Source organism: Tursiops truncatus, chromosome 2 (genome assembly GCF_011762595.2).
Source record: "Tursiops truncatus isolate mTurTru1 chromosome 2, mTurTru1.mat.Y, whole genome shotgun sequence".
NCBI classification, from domain to species: domain Eukaryota; kingdom Metazoa; phylum Chordata; class Mammalia; order Artiodactyla; family Delphinidae; genus Tursiops; species Tursiops truncatus.
In genome coordinates this window covers 126,760,153-126,775,678 of record NC_047035.1, presented here as the reverse complement: position 1 = coordinate 126,775,678, position 15,526 = coordinate 126,760,153, and the positions used below count along the sequence as shown (strand labels likewise).

The 15,526-nt window shown below is 45.4% G+C and overlaps 1 protein-coding gene and 1 non-coding gene across 8 annotated transcripts in view; both read right to left on the bottom strand.

The window, feature by feature from the left end:
- IGF1R (insulin like growth factor 1 receptor) overlaps positions 1-15,526 on the bottom strand; it is a 311,214-nt gene that overhangs the window by 147,708 nt on the left and 147,980 nt on the right. The window lies entirely within an intron of this gene.
- Positions 9,538-9,644, bottom strand: LOC117311247 (U6 spliceosomal RNA). The gene has a single exon (XR_004525472.1). It is a non-coding gene; the product is annotated as a U6 spliceosomal RNA (small nuclear RNA).

Below are 15,526 nucleotides of genomic sequence, written 5' to 3'. Positions count from 1 at the left end.
TGAGTCCACTGCAGACACTCCCCGAGGGCTGCGTGGACACGTCTGGCTGTCACAGCAGAGCCCTTATGCAGCACTCTAAGTGGGAAAATGGAACTGACCAACGTTTTCTTTAAGTATTCCTCAAAACCAAATGAGTCTTCTCTGGGGTTGAATCCAGAAACTCTAAGACTATGTGCACAGGATTTATAATCTGGTGTCTACGCAGCAGAGTTATAAAAACACAGAATGGAGAAAAAATGGCAGTTTAAGAGCCTGCTAATTCACTGCCAGTTCACTGCGGTGGTTCGCATCTCTTGGCTGGCAGGCAGGCAGCACTCCCAACGCCCAGAGCCTTGGTGCTGGGCAAGCCTCTTGAGCCGGCAGGACCTGGGAGGCATGGAGCTCACGCTGACAGCTCTTCTCCGGGATCCACCTGAGCATAAGCCAGCACTTCCAGCTCCTGACCCTGAGGTGGCAGAGTCCAATCTCAGCTGCTCTGGAAAAAGACTAATCCAAGTTTACAACAGGAGGTCGGTAAGCCTCCCAGCACCCTGAAGTGCCACTAGCCGTGCCCCGAATCCCTGTGCCACCCTGAGGCTGCCTCCAGTACGTGCCCGGGCAGAGTCAGAGTCAGGGCCCTGTGGAATGTCAAAGGGGCTCAGCCAGAACCTTGGGACATGTGCCCTGCTCAGAGTTTCATTATCCACACCAGATCAACCCTGCAGTCACCTCACCTAGCACCTGGAGGGCCTGGAACATTCAGAATAGGTTCGCATCTAAAAAGCCTCTAATCTTAACTGTCTGATAGGAATCTTTCAAGAACATACTTCCCCTATACCTGCACAGACTATAAGTGAAGTCCATGTCACATTCATCATCATGACTCCAGTACAAAAACCCATAAGGGCCTATAGCGTTCTCAGTGGATGGATAGTAAACTCACCAGCCTTTTAAGTTCCCATGTGTTGTTGGCAACACAGGTATACACAGTAGTCCTGGAGGGCTAAAGAGTCATTCCTATAGCCACTGTTCTTTCATTGCAAAATTGCTGCATTGGTAATATTAAAAATCAAAGTGAAATAATTCTTCATAATCTATCCCACAGCTGGAAACATTTTTGAGGGAGATAAACATATTGATGAGGAAAATGGAAATCTTTCAACTTCAGGTTTCAGAATTAATGAAAGGCTATTTAGTTGTAGTTATCTAATTTGGTGCTAACTGATATCCCAATACCTTATTATTATTTTTAAATTCTTTCTAATATTAATGGCTCTTACACCAACAAATGTGACTTTCCCTTGGGTTGATCTAAGCTCCTCGTGGGGATACCCAACATCACTCTGTCCCATGCCATGCTGTCACAAATGCCTGTCCTGAACAACATGTATTTGGTGTCTTTGCATCACAGCTTATTTACCACACAAAAGTGACACCTCAACCATCAAAAAGGAATGTTCATTGGAGCTGCTCTTAGAGAATTTTCCAATTACAAGACAATATCTATAACAAAAACTTGTAGATCAAACATTCTGACTAAATCTACAAATAATGACTCTGCAAGGAACATTACTATTTTCATACAGCTGCTGTTGTTTCCTCTGAACGTACACTGTGTGAAACATAGAGGCTTTCTTTTGTTTGACAGAAAATCCTAACTGCTGGATGAAAGAAAAAAAAGCCAGGGGACAGTGCATGCATTAATGACTGGTGATGTTGACAAAAGTGACGATGGCTTACACTTCCACGGACAGTGTTCTACTGTGGTCCAGGCACCACTGTAAAGTCCTCACGGTCACTGGTTCACTTTAAACTCACAAACCCTCGAGGGGGCACCACTGTTCATGCCATCTTACAGAGGGGGAAACAGAGGCACGGGTGTCACACCCAGTAAGCAACAGAGCCAGGACGGAACCCCATCTGGCAGCCGTGGATGGCTTTAGCCCCTACCCTTTCTCTAAGCATACATCCACATCTGAAATTATGCTGGGAATCGAAATTTAACAAGCTCCATACAACCCAAATGCCTCAGACGGCACAAAGGAGTACATTTCTTGTACAGGTACATGTTGCATAAGGAAAGTCTCTAGAAAGCTGCCTAGACCATATAGCATTCGGGGAGGCAAAGGGAAGCTCCAAGGGACAAAGAATCCATCACACTATGTGGTTCCTCTGTCAATACATCCAGGATGCAGCCTGTGTTCAACGCCCTACTTGGGAGAATCTAAGCTTTATGATTAGTATGTTTTTAGCTGTTAAAAATGTGAAACTACCTCCAACTTATTTGAATCTATAAAAATCCCACCATGCTACAATGAACAAAGCATCGTATTGAGGAGCTGTGAGCCAGGCACAGGGGGTATGATCTGCGAGCGCTGGGGATGAGCAAGAGAGCTCTGACTTCAATGCCCACAGAATGCATCACATCAGAACTTACAAAACTTTCAACTTGCATGATATTAACTGTCGTGTCAGGTTTAGGGCCAGCTGTACCCTAAAACACTTACGTCAATATTTTGTGGATGCCTGATGTTGGTAAATACACACCCTTGTCTATCACTTACTAACACCAGAGAATGGACTTTTCCAGGCACAGGACCACTCCTGGCTTTCAGCACATGTTCACAAGAAGGACTATAGGGCAAGAGACATCCTTAGCCTTTCTCCTCTCAATGCTGAAAAAACACTGTGAAAGAATTCCCATAGGAGTTCTGGTAACACCTATTAGAAGGTGTTTATTTAATATATATTCCCACACATGCCAATTATAGAGGGAGGCTCCTATTATTCAACCAGAATTTAAAGAAAAAAATTTTTTTTAGCTCTTATCAAGAAAAAATGAAGGGAAGGGAGGGGCAGAACTTTCAGCTGGGAGATACTAGCACAGGCGCTGCAAGATGGGCTGGGCCCACGCTGGCCTCACAGTGTCAGCGTGGCACACGGAGCTGAGCCCACTTCAAGGGGGCTTAGCAGATGGACAAGGCATTGCGGTTACATTCTTACTTTCTTAGAGCCTGCACGCCTCTGACAGAAGCATCATTCATTTGCTCCCAGTTCTTCCTCCTGCACCCCGTCTCCCACTTTCTTGCCAGGCTAGCCCCAGACTTTCCAAATATAGGAAGGAAGAGGAGAGGGGATGGGGAGAGAGAGACTGCATTTTGTCCTGAGGTGCTTGTGGACTAGCTGTACGAGTGGAGTGACAACCACAGGAAGGAGGCCTCCTTGGAGAGTTCCCAGAGCCGCTGCTGCACTCAAGGAACAGCTGGTCAGGGGCAGCAGGGAGGCCTTCTTCCCTGGAGCCCAGAAGTCAGGAGCGGGGTTGGTGGGAGGGGGCAGGAAGGGCTGACAAGAGGACATGTGACGACTCTTTCTGCATCTTCCTCTGATACATAAGACAGTCCTGGACTGTTGGCCTACTCTTGGGCCTCACCAAAGTCACTGTGCCGACCCATCCCAGCCCTCCCCACAACATTCCTAAGTAGCTCACCAAAAGCACCGAAAAGATTAAGACAAAGACAGACTCTAACAGAAACCTGAAACAGGTAAGGAACCAGAGACTGGACGGGAACATGTGTGGGTCCACGTTGATTCTGGCCCTTTGCAGACACACATCTGCACCTGCCTCCTGCCCGGTCCCCTAACAAATTCTGTCTAATACTCACCCTGCAGAAGGGCCGTGGGAAGTGCATGGCTAGTGCTTTCCTAGTTCAAAGGACCAAAAGTGCACTTTGTCTTCCCTAACAAGCTGACAAAACTATTAGAAATGGTTTTGGTCGTACAGCCCACCAATCAGAAAGAAAAGGGTATTTGAGTCCTTCATGTTAGCTAACGAAAAATAATTTATGATAATAACTTATCAAAGCTACTTTAGGATTTTAGAGGTTCTTTTAAGGGCCACAGTTAAAGGTTTTATTCGTTAAGCAAGACAAGAAAAACAAATCCTTCTTCCTGACCCTCCTGGAGTTATCACAGGTCACCACTTACAGGGCAACTAAGAGAGACAAGAGGGGCTGCATTTCAGGGGTGCTGGAGGTGAGGGTGGGCAGATGCAAAGTGCCTTGAATCACTCCCACACACAAAGATACCATATAAACACACCGACACCTTCTGGAAAGGATGAGCACAAAAGCACATTAACATGCAGACTGCCATTTGGAAGACTGGTCTTGTTGCTCTGCCCAATTTTAGGGTCTATGAGTGCCCGCTTTGGGGAAAACAATCCTCGAGGAATATTAGCCCTGTAAAAAATGAGAAACATTCCACCCAAAGTGAGTATCAGCTTTGGAAGGGGGTGGGGAACAAGACCTATCCAAATTTCTTTCAACTTTTCACTTGCCTGCCAACTCTGGCAGCAGAAAGTTTAAACAGGAGTATCCTCAAATGCAATTTCCGTGTACCTTAGATACTCCACTAATACCCCAGGATTTTGAATCATGCATCATCTAAATGCAAACCTTAGATATAAAACCACCCCAAAAGAAAATGTCCTTGAATATGGTGATGATTTCAAACTCTGGTGAATAATTATCCTGGATTTCTTATCTGCAAGAATCTCCCATTTTTGTTTATCCTCTCCAGTTCACTGTATCTTCAAACAAATGGATTAGCGAGTATTGTCTGAGTGGCTGTGACTCAGAAAATACTCTTAGCACTCTCCTTCCCAACTCACAGTCACAATACTGTGTGTGCCCAGTCTACCACCCCGTAACCTCCCCTTCAGGGTCTCCCCCTACATTACTTACCCTGCAGTGCAGGCTTCATCCTCCACAGTCTCGAAGCTAAATCAACAAGCTAACTACTACCCTTCTTTTAAGAAGAAAAGGCATGTGTTTATTTCTTCCCTTTCACTTGTGCCTCCTAAATCCTTTGCCTTAGTCCCAAACCAGCCCTTGGGATACTGGCAACATGTAACACCATTCAGAAGAGGAAGATCACCCTGTAAAAATGGCAGGATAATGCCTCAAACAGACATTTCACGGCATTCTAGAACTACAGAGAAAAGATTTTTTTATTCCTCTAAATAAATAATAACATAATAAATATATAAAACAGGCTACTCATTACCTCAGTGTTCGTACCTCCCATCCAGCTATTATACATGAGCACTACTTGGTCACCCCATGACTATGGAATATAAATACATTCCTGAGGTCTGTACATTTTTAATTACCTTCAAGTTACTGAACCAGCTTAAGGGAAAAAAGCAGTAGGAAATCACTTTTTCATTGTGTTTCAAGCCAGGTACAATTAAAAAATCATTAGTTCAGTGTCAGCCTAAAGTAGAAACAAACAATTACCAACAGAACATTACATATTACATTTACTTTTCAATTCAAGTAGCGCAATTCCTGTCTGGGAAAACATAAAGAGCTATGTGTAAAAAAAATATAAGATAAACGAACCAAAAATTCTTAGGGGATCTGACTTGCTGAAGACCATGAATATGAGAGACAAAAATATAGCGATATAAACAGAAGTGGCTCAAAAATCTAAAATCATTAAATAAAAATCTTTCCCATTTGGAGTTCATAGCCGAGTATGTGTTTAATGCTGTGTTTAATGAGTATGTGTTTAATGCTCCATGGACCTGATGAACAGGATTCTAGTACCTCAACCACGAAACACTTGGACCTCAACCACGAAACACTTGGAACCTGATGCTGACATAAAAGCAAAGCAAAAGTTCTCTGAGCTTCAGCAAAAATCATTTATAAATATTCACAGTTATCTACGTTACCGAGAGACAGATAGACTAAGTCAGAATTCGCAATCCCTGCATACAAGGAGAATACACCAAATGCATAAAATGTAAACATGCATAGATGTCCAAGGCCATTTAAGTTAAGGAAAAATTGGAGCCCCACATAGCAACAGATTCGGAGGCATCAGGTTTCACAATAGTGCCCTGGAATGCCAAGAAAATGATCCACATTAAAGACAGCAAAGTGCTGTTAATGAACAAAAATTAAGAGAAAAATGTAAATATTTTGCACTCTGAGAAGGGAGCTTTGATTACTTGGGAAATCAACTCAAGCAAAAAACTTCTGTTCCAATGATGCCAGACAAATACAATGCATACAGAAGATGTCTGCACGTAGACAAGACCATGGCGATGACGGGATCCATTCTTTCAATGTGAATTTGTCTAGTCTTTCAAGGAGGTAAGTTCAAAGCCTGTATACACTTTGCTCTCCAAAGTTGCTGTTGGTCAAAACATCTGAGACGCTTCTTGAATTTGACAATTCTGGCTTCCTTGACCTCATGGGTGCAATCCTCCACCCTCAAGCCAAAGAAAACAAAACCCCAAACATTCCTCAGTCCTGCGTTATCTCCCCTCTTCCATTTTCTACCCATCTTTCAGAAGGAGGAGGCTACAGTCCCTGCCTCTGCTGACAACTTAACCACTGGGCCACCCAGGGTGTGCTCCTTCAACTAAAATGGTTTTGCCGCCAGTGGCACAGTCATCCACTATAATGACTCAATCTCCTAAATAAGGAAATACCCCTTTGGAAGTGTTCTGCTCCCTCTCCTTCTATGGCAGTTCTCTCTTGTTCCTTGTTTTATTTCTTATTGCAATCCTTCTCTATCCCTTCTCCTTCCTTAAGTCCTGAAGTCCTCCAAGGGCCTAGCCTGTGGGCTTAAGTGACCTACCACTGTTAGTACTAAGGCTCAGGCCAGAATCACATCTTAGAACCAGCCAGCCATGCCCTGGGTCAGCTTACCCCAAATTTTTTCTAATCAGGACCCCAACTGAACTTCAAAGCCAAAGCCATCGCTGTACCCAGAGCTGGCCCATGCAGTGTGCCTTTAATTCAGACCCTCAGGACGTGGACACAGTGACATCATGTTGGCTGCTGGCCAAAAAGAGAAACGGGACAATTAGGACCCAAGACTAGCTGTTTATATCAAGTCCTTAATGCATTCCTTTTCATCCCTTCCTTTGGTATAATTGCAATGAAAGACTTTCCTTTTACAGTTAAAAAAAAAAAAAAAAAAGAAACCGAACTCATATCACCCATGCCTAAAACAGCCCAGATGTGGCATTCTAGGCTGGGGAGGGGCATGTGGTGTTAATGGGACACACGACACCCACACAGGAGAGAAACCAGGGCAACCAGGAAAGCGAGTCAGGCATGCAATGGTGAGCTTCCACACTGGTGCTGGGCAATGGGCATTAGGGGTATTGCCAGTTGTGTTTATACAACATCAAAACATGGAGAACTAAAGAAAGACGCTTGGCACATCTGGAGAGTTCGTGACATCAGGCATTAGGTGCCTTAAAGCACCACTAGCAATGGGGAGGGAAGGGTCCTATTTAAAAGCTGGAGCAAAAAAACAGCCTAATCGTCTCTATCTCTGTTCTCAGTGTCCACGTTGGAGAAGGGTGTGCTTAACGTCTCTGGCAGAACAACTTTACAATAGCGTTATCCTTCATATACAGCCATGATGCCTCGGGGTAATTCTCTTCCCCCAACCATGCTCAAGGACACAAATCCGGCATTTCTGATATGGGGAATCATTTTGAGGGTGGTGTGGATGGCCCGTCGGTTTGGGGTTCGCTCTTTGCGCACAGGACAGTCAGCGAGGACACGCCTCATCCAGGCTTAAAGCGCTCTTTGCGAGGACGGCGGCCCTCTGCCGGGGCTCACAGGGGCAGCTGTAACCCAGCCGCCCCTCTCTCTGGTGTTTGTTTTGATAGAGGTTCATTTATGCCCAAGACAATGCCTGCCCTCTTCTCTCTGCTCCCAGCAGGAAGCGGTGGCAGGGAGGGGGGCCAGCATTGTCACACAGCTTCCAATTCACACAACCCTGTGACCACAACAATGAGGCTTCAAGTGCCACAAACAATGAGCTGCCCACTGGGAACAGGAGAGGGGGACAGGGCAAGGGAGCCAGCACGTGCAGACCTGGGGCACCAGGTAATAGGTGGCCCATAATCAGCGCTCCACTCTCAGGGCTGGGCACAGGGACCCCACCTGCCTCCTCTTGGGTGGCTTGGGGACAGAGATGTAACCAACGCCCCCAGGGATGACAAAGCCTTTTTTCCCTTTTCCCAGTTCACTTCTCTTACCATTTCCTCCAACTAAATGAGCAAACACTCAGAAAAAACAAAACAAACGAAAAAAAAATTAACGCACACAACATGCTTAGTGTTCTAAGTTACACACAGTTGCATAAGGGGCAGAAAAGTCTAATTTGAATCGACAAAAAATGAACAATATCCTTTAAAATACAGCCGGGGCTAGATGGCTGGGAGTGAATGAAATGCATTACCCAACCAACTGCTGCTGTAACACAAGCCCTCTCCTCCCCCTCCTGGGCCTCATTCATAAAAAGCCTGCTTTGCCTCAGCAGCTGCAGGAGCCGGACTGGATTTGCGTCCGTGTTTTCCAAGACAGAGGGAAAACAAATGAAACAAAGAGAATCCCTCAGATTCCACCACCGAGTCTGCCTCCTCTAGGGAAGTTTGGGCTGCCTCTCTCCGTCACCAGGTCTGTTCCCCAAACAGGCGGAGGGCATTCTGCAGAGCTGCTTGTGGGGAGCAGGGCTAATGCTTACACACCCAGTGTGTTATTAAAGAAATTCCCATCTGCTGAGTCACACGCCGTATCTCTCACCACCCTGCTATTTAAAAGATAATAATAAAAAACAAAAATCGAAGGTTCTTCCTTGTTGGTAAATGGGGGCTGTCAGTTTATCTAAAGACTGCCGAATTGGGGTAGAGGTGGCAACAAATTTCCAAAAGAGGTGGAATTTTTAAGTTGTCCACTTTTAAACTGATAGCACCATGCTCAAACTTTATACAGCCATGGTAGAAATCTTAGGAGGTTTTGTACAACTTTAATTCTTAATATTACTTTTCAAATTTCCAAACACACCAACAGTTGATATGCTGCATCCTGAAGTCCCCCAAGTCCAACCCTTTGCCATGGCTCCCCTCCCAGCAGAGCATCTTTCACCACTTCCCAGGCCCAGGGAGGCTGGTTCTTACAAAAGAACAAGCCTCGCTCAAGTACACAGTCCCTTAGGAAAGTCAGAAATCACCATGATAGATGGGAGGCTATCAAATTTTTTAGACTCAAAACCCTTCTTCAAAACAAGGCCTGAACACAGAGCATGTTCTAATTTACCAGGAATGTTTTTTTTTAAAAAACATCTTTATTCGAATATAATTGCTTTACAATGGTGTGTTAGTTTCTGCTTTATAACAAAGTGAATCAGCTATACATATACATATATCCCCATATCTCCTCCCTCTTGCGTCTTCCTCCCACCCTCCCTATCCCACCCCTCTAGGTGGTCACAAAGCACCGAGCTGATCTCCCTGTGCTGTGTGGCTGCTTCCCACTAGCTATCTGTTTCACATTTGGTAGTGTATATATATGTCCATGCCACTCTCTTACTTTGTCCCAGTTTACCCTTCCCCCTCCCCGTGTCCTCAAGTCCATTCTCTACGTCTGCGTCTTTATTCCTGTCCTGCCCCTGCCCCTAGGTTCTTCAGAACCATTTTTTTTTTTAGATTCCATATATATGTGTTAGCATACAGTATTTGTTTTTCAAAAATATGAACGCTTCACGAATTTGCGCATCATCCTTGTTCAGGGGCCATGCTAATCTTCTCTGTATCGTTCCAATTTTAGTATACGTGCTGCCGAAGCAAGCACACCAGGAATGGTTTTAATGCAAGAATTAAATAGGAACAGAGTGCAGGAAGAGGAAACAGGAATAAAACCATTCTTGTTGCCCTAATACCAGAGCTGTCTTCTGGTAAATTGAGATATAAATTCTCTCCAGAGACAAGATGATCAGAGCTATTAACTGGTCCCTTCTCGGCTCTTGCAAAACAGAAGTAGGGTTTCAAAATCTCAAATGGCAAGGGGTGCGGGGGAGTCTGCTACATTTCCAGAAAATCCTAACTTTAACACTACAGTCCCTCTGTAATCCCGCCCTGCTCATCAGGGCTGGGGCCCAGGAGGTCACATTCCTGCGTGCTCCCCGCCACTCCCTCCCCCACCCCCAGACTATAATAGAAGCCCTGAGCGCTCTTGTGCAGTAAACATTCATTGCTACCACATTCTCTCCCCCCACGAAGGCCTCCCCCTCCCACCTTCACCCAGGGATTGACAGCCAAAGAAATGAGAAAATGATGTGGAGATAGCAAATGAATCTTGTAAGATACCTGGTCTGTAATTAAATCACAATAACCTCTTCAAGGCAACAATGTCAAGATAACCAACTGAGAGCAAAATAAACGAGTCTTACAGAAATTACACCAACCTTTATAAAGAGATTACCTAGTGGCTGCTGCCCGGATTCCACAACCATTTTTTTTTAACTAGTCTCAGACCTTCTGACCATAGTGTGAGAGTTCCCATGTAGAAACCTGCAGACCTGTGGTTCTCTATGTATTTTCTGTGACCATGAACATGCTTTACAGGTAAGGGGAATGTACCCATGATCATTTTTTGAGGGGGGCCCATGGAAGAAGGAGATAGATGAGTCATATAATGGATACAGATTTAGTGAGATTTTAATACCTAAATTGTCTCTGGCCCCATCTGCAAACAACTGGTAAACATCAAAATGTTTCTTAACCCCTTGGGGGTGGGCATGGTTACCCAAAGACATGGTAACTTCCCTAAAGGAAAAATAAAATACACCCTACGACGCACATCAATTAATCAAGTTTGGCCCTAACTAAATGTGTGGTATATAGGGCAAGATACCTTATAAGCTCTCTGTCCATCAGCGTCCTCATCTATAGAATGGATATAACAATGAAGCTGACTCTTGCAGGGTTGTCATAAGGGCTGATACAGAATAAGTGCTCAATAAATATTAGTTGCTTTGCTAAGCTGTCATTATGTCACCTCACCCCCCATCTAAACTCTCTGCACCGACTTTCCAACACAGAGAACAAAATCCTTTTTTTTTTTTCTGTCCCACGTGATGATCTGGCTGTGCCCACCCTCTACCCCTCCCTCATGGGCTCCAGCCCCACGACTGTCTCTTCCTCTTTCTCTGCTGTCCCATATGCATCCCATATGCATCTGCCAGTCCTGCTGGCGCTTTGGGATTCCAACTGCATCTCCCAACAACCTTCACCATTATCCTGGTCTAAGATGCACATTCTCTGCCCTGGATCATGGCAACTGCCACCTCCTACTGGTCTCTCTGCTTCTGTTCCGGCCCTAGAGTCTACTGGCAACACAGAAGCCAGTGTCACCCCCCTGCTCAGAATCCCGCCATCTCCTGTCCCTGTCAAAGCCAAGGTCCTCACCATGGCCCCCTGCCCTCCAGCCTCCTGGCTTTCCTGCAACCCTTCCTTTAGGTCTCTGCCCAAATGCCACCTCACTAGAGACCCCCTCTGAGTACCCTACAGAAAAGAGCACCCCACCCAGCACAGTCCCCAGGCCGCCCTGATTTAACAAAAGCTCCACGAAGGCAGAGACTCGTCCATGGCTCTGTTCCTGTACCGAGAACAGCACCTGGCACAGGGCAGGTGCCCAGAGAGTGTGGGGTGAATAAACAGCCCTGCTCCCCACATGCACACACCCCAAGATCATCCCCACCTTGGGGACTTTCCACCTATGGTCCCCTGCCACCACGTCCCCATGTCTCCTCCTGGCTGACTCATACTCTCAGGGCAAACGTCCCCTCCTCCGAAAGCCCTTCTCTGAGACCCCCAACCCCAACCCCAACCCCACCCCCCACCAGTTATTCATCTATTCTTGCTCACAGAACTCATCACTGTCTGACACTGTGACTTGATTATGGTCTGTTTCTGCCACTAGAACGTTTCCATCACTGGGCCCTCAGTGGCTACAACAGTGCACCCGAGCACCTGGCCTGTGTTTCTGAAGAATGGTGGTGCTTATACTGATGTTCTTTACAAAGGAAATCTGGGAGCGGGGCAGGAGGGCCAGTTCTTCCCCGTGCCACACACTCCGAAAGTTCTCTTTCAATGCAACACCTCTGGAGCCTGCAAACGCCTGCCGGCTGATGGGCTCTGTGGTCGCCCGCAGAAACACTCAGCAGCTAAGAGGTTATTTGTGTGCAAAGGAAAACAAACCTAAGTTACTAAATAACAGCTCAACATCTGTCACCACAGATGAGCAACTCTACGCACAGCCAATGATCCTGCACGGCATGACCTGTCCAAACACCAGGTGTCAGCTCCGCTTCTCCTTGAGCGGGCTTGAGCGCGGTCATCACAGCTGCCTGGGGACACCGCTCAAAACCAGCACCCCGACCCCAGCGCCCAGCCTCCTGGCCTCTGATGCACTCACTGCCTGCGCAGCAGAGACATCAGGTGACTTCCCTGAACAAGAAAAATTGCCCGCAAGGCCGCAGGTGGGACTTTAATGGTGCTGCTGTCATGACCTCGGGGAAACCAGGATCACAAAACGTGACTGTGGGCACTACACACATAGGGCGGGGGGAGAGCTGTGGAAGATGTGGGGGACCCACTCCAACACGAGCACCCCGCAAACGAGGTGGAAGCAAGCTCACCCACCCCAAGAGACCCCGGGCCCCCGGCCTTGCGAGTTAGATGCACCGTCAGAATTCCAATAGGATTCATTAGCGAGAGTGTTCAAACAAACCCAGTGTGAACACACACTCAGCAAACATTGACTGGAGCTTTGGGAACGGAGGCTCTGTCTTGGTGCTTGGGAGACATGGGGAAGAAAAACAAAAAGATAAGATCCTTGCCCTTGTAAAGCTTGTGTGGGTCTAAGGGAGACACAGACAGAGAAAATATACCAAAGACTTAATTATTAAGTAAGTTAAAATCATATGTTAGAAAATAATAAATGGAGAAATCCAGATTAAGATCACCAATTACCAGTCACGAGACCTCAGCAGCTCAGACTGTGGATGTGGGGTTCAGAGACATCTGAGAAGTTATGCTATTTGCCAGACAAATGTGTTCCCATTGTAATGTAAACTGCAGGACCAAGCTTGCGCTTGTTCCCTGCAGGATTCTCAGCTCAAGAAGAACACCAGGCACAGGTCAGAGGCTCAGCAGCATTTGCTGAAGAAATGAAATGCTCACCACCAAGTTCTCACTTCTGTGACAGAACCTCCCAAAGGTGAGGGAGGGCCTGGGCTTTTACAACAGATCCCAAACAAAACCAAACACACACACACACACAGAGGCACCTTTACCTCTCCTCCACCCCCATCCTCCCAGGGGGGCACAGGAAGGTCCACTACAACCTGCCAGCACAGTGCCCAACACAACACCTGGGCCCCGCAGTCCACGTCCCCTGCTGGCCACCTCTTCCTGGGCTGGGGTGCTCACGGACCCTGTCCAAGCTGAGCCCTGGGCCGCCTGCAGGGCTACACGGTGGAGCACAATACATCCACGAGGCAGAGATGGATCCTTCAATACCTCCAGTATTTCAGATATCCAAAAAGCACATTACAAACCTCAGTGGTGATCTAGTTAGCTTGTTTGCAAAAGATAATTTAAATAGGTGTTTCAAATTACTAGGAAGAAAGCATGACCAACACAAAGGCATGTTCCATCTAAAAGCAGCGGTTCTCAGGAAATAGCATTTGTAAAATATGCTTATTAAAGTTAGATCATTTCTTCAAGAAACATAATTCTAACATAATTTGTGTTCTGTTAAATTTTTAACTTACTAATACATGTGGGTATGTTTTTTAAGACCTAAAGTACATGACTATTTAACCGAGCCTGGAGGGCAAAGTTAAAATAACACAGCATACAGGTTAAAGTGAGCTTTCTTAATGGCTCTTTCCTTTCCCACCCTCTTTCATCCCACTTTCAGAAACTTAAGTTAAATAAAAACTTACCTGTTAGCTATTTCCTAGATAACTTACAACTGCTATAAAACATTCAATTCTTTTCCCACTACTTTATTACTTAAGGAGTTGAGGGTTAAATGTTATTAATTTTCACATAATTTAGTGCTTATACATCAGCAGATCCAGATTCTTCTTTAAGCCAATCCACAGTGAGGTTAAGGTCAGGGAAAGATTCATGACTTCTGGTCCAAACTGATAGCAACACTAAGGTATAAACAATCAGGCCATAGCTTAGAAGAGAGCAGAGAAGGTCACAGATTACACGGTGCTGACGTCTGCACAACAAGGTTGAGGACTCAAGCCCAAAATGATGAGGGTCAAGAGGTGAGGGATTCTTGCTTCAGGGAGACACTAGGCACATTTTCCAGTTGAGTTCGCAGTGAATCAAGGTCACTTGGTATTGTGTTTCCCGAACTACTGTAGAGGAAAGGCTCTGAAATGATTCCACTTTGAAGTTCACGACTGATTTCGTTACAACCAAATGACAGCAAACATTGGCACAGCGGTTGCACATAAAAGTGCTTCAGAGGACGTCAGCTAGGAAACGGAACTTTTTACAGACAAATCAGAACGTCACTTATCTAAAGGAGAGGGTTTGTTTACTAACTGATTTTCAAGTCCATTTTGTGAATAAAAACTGTAGTTGGCCTATCCTGGAGAACTACTCAGCTGTTAACAGAGCCGTGCGGGACATACAGGCTTCTTCCTCTACCTCTGCTCCTTTCCTTCTTCCACACAATCCACCTGAGGCCCACTGCGGGCAACTGCTCTCCACTGCAGACCGTAGCCTACACACCCACCCATATTTAGGGAAAAACATCTCAGACAGCTGGCACGAAATCAATGTCCACCTGAAAAGTACCTCTGAGAGCCATCTAATAAAGTCCAAAACCATGGCCATGAATACCAAACCGTGGAAGTCTATAGACTGGTTTTTCTAAATGAGACAAGGAAAGTACTCCATGTGCAACATCTTGTAAACCCACAGCTGTTGAACAACGTCTTTCAGTCACAGAGCTGAACGCAGAGAAGACAGCCATTTTCACAACAGCGTTTCTTTTCTGGATGGGAATGCATAGGGCACTTGTCATGGCCGTTACGTAAGCACTGAGATCAGGTAACTTACCATCGTGCACCTTGCTTCATCTCAAAACCTAAAACTGTGCACTAAAGTCACCCTCATTTTGTGCCTTTCTGCAAAAGTGAAGCTATTAAAATCTGAGCAAAAGAATAAATACAAATATTTCATAACATTCTACCTTTAAGGGTCCCAAAGATTCAAGGGTGTTCCCTCTTAGAATAGTTTTATCTTCGTTGAAATTAAAGGGTCTTAATATAGTCTTTTTCCTACAGATCTCTGGGTGTAAATTACAGATTGATGTCAATGAAGTGGAAGAAATTTGAGGAAAAGGATGTTTCTTTCATAAAATATTATGCATCAGAGTATACATTCTAAGCTATAAATATTTAGCAAGGGATAATATGACGCATTTACTAATATTTCTGTCAAAATAACAACATCTGAACTGTCACTTTAACAAGCTACCTTCTCCTCATGTTTTAGTATAGAGAAGTGTTGGGATACAATCTCTTTTTAAAGAGAAACATACTGTGATTGCAGCTAAAACTGGGAGTAACCTGAGTCCGTGACTTAAAGGGCAGAACTAAGCCCTATTACTACAGTGATAACAGTAACAGGAGCATTTGATTA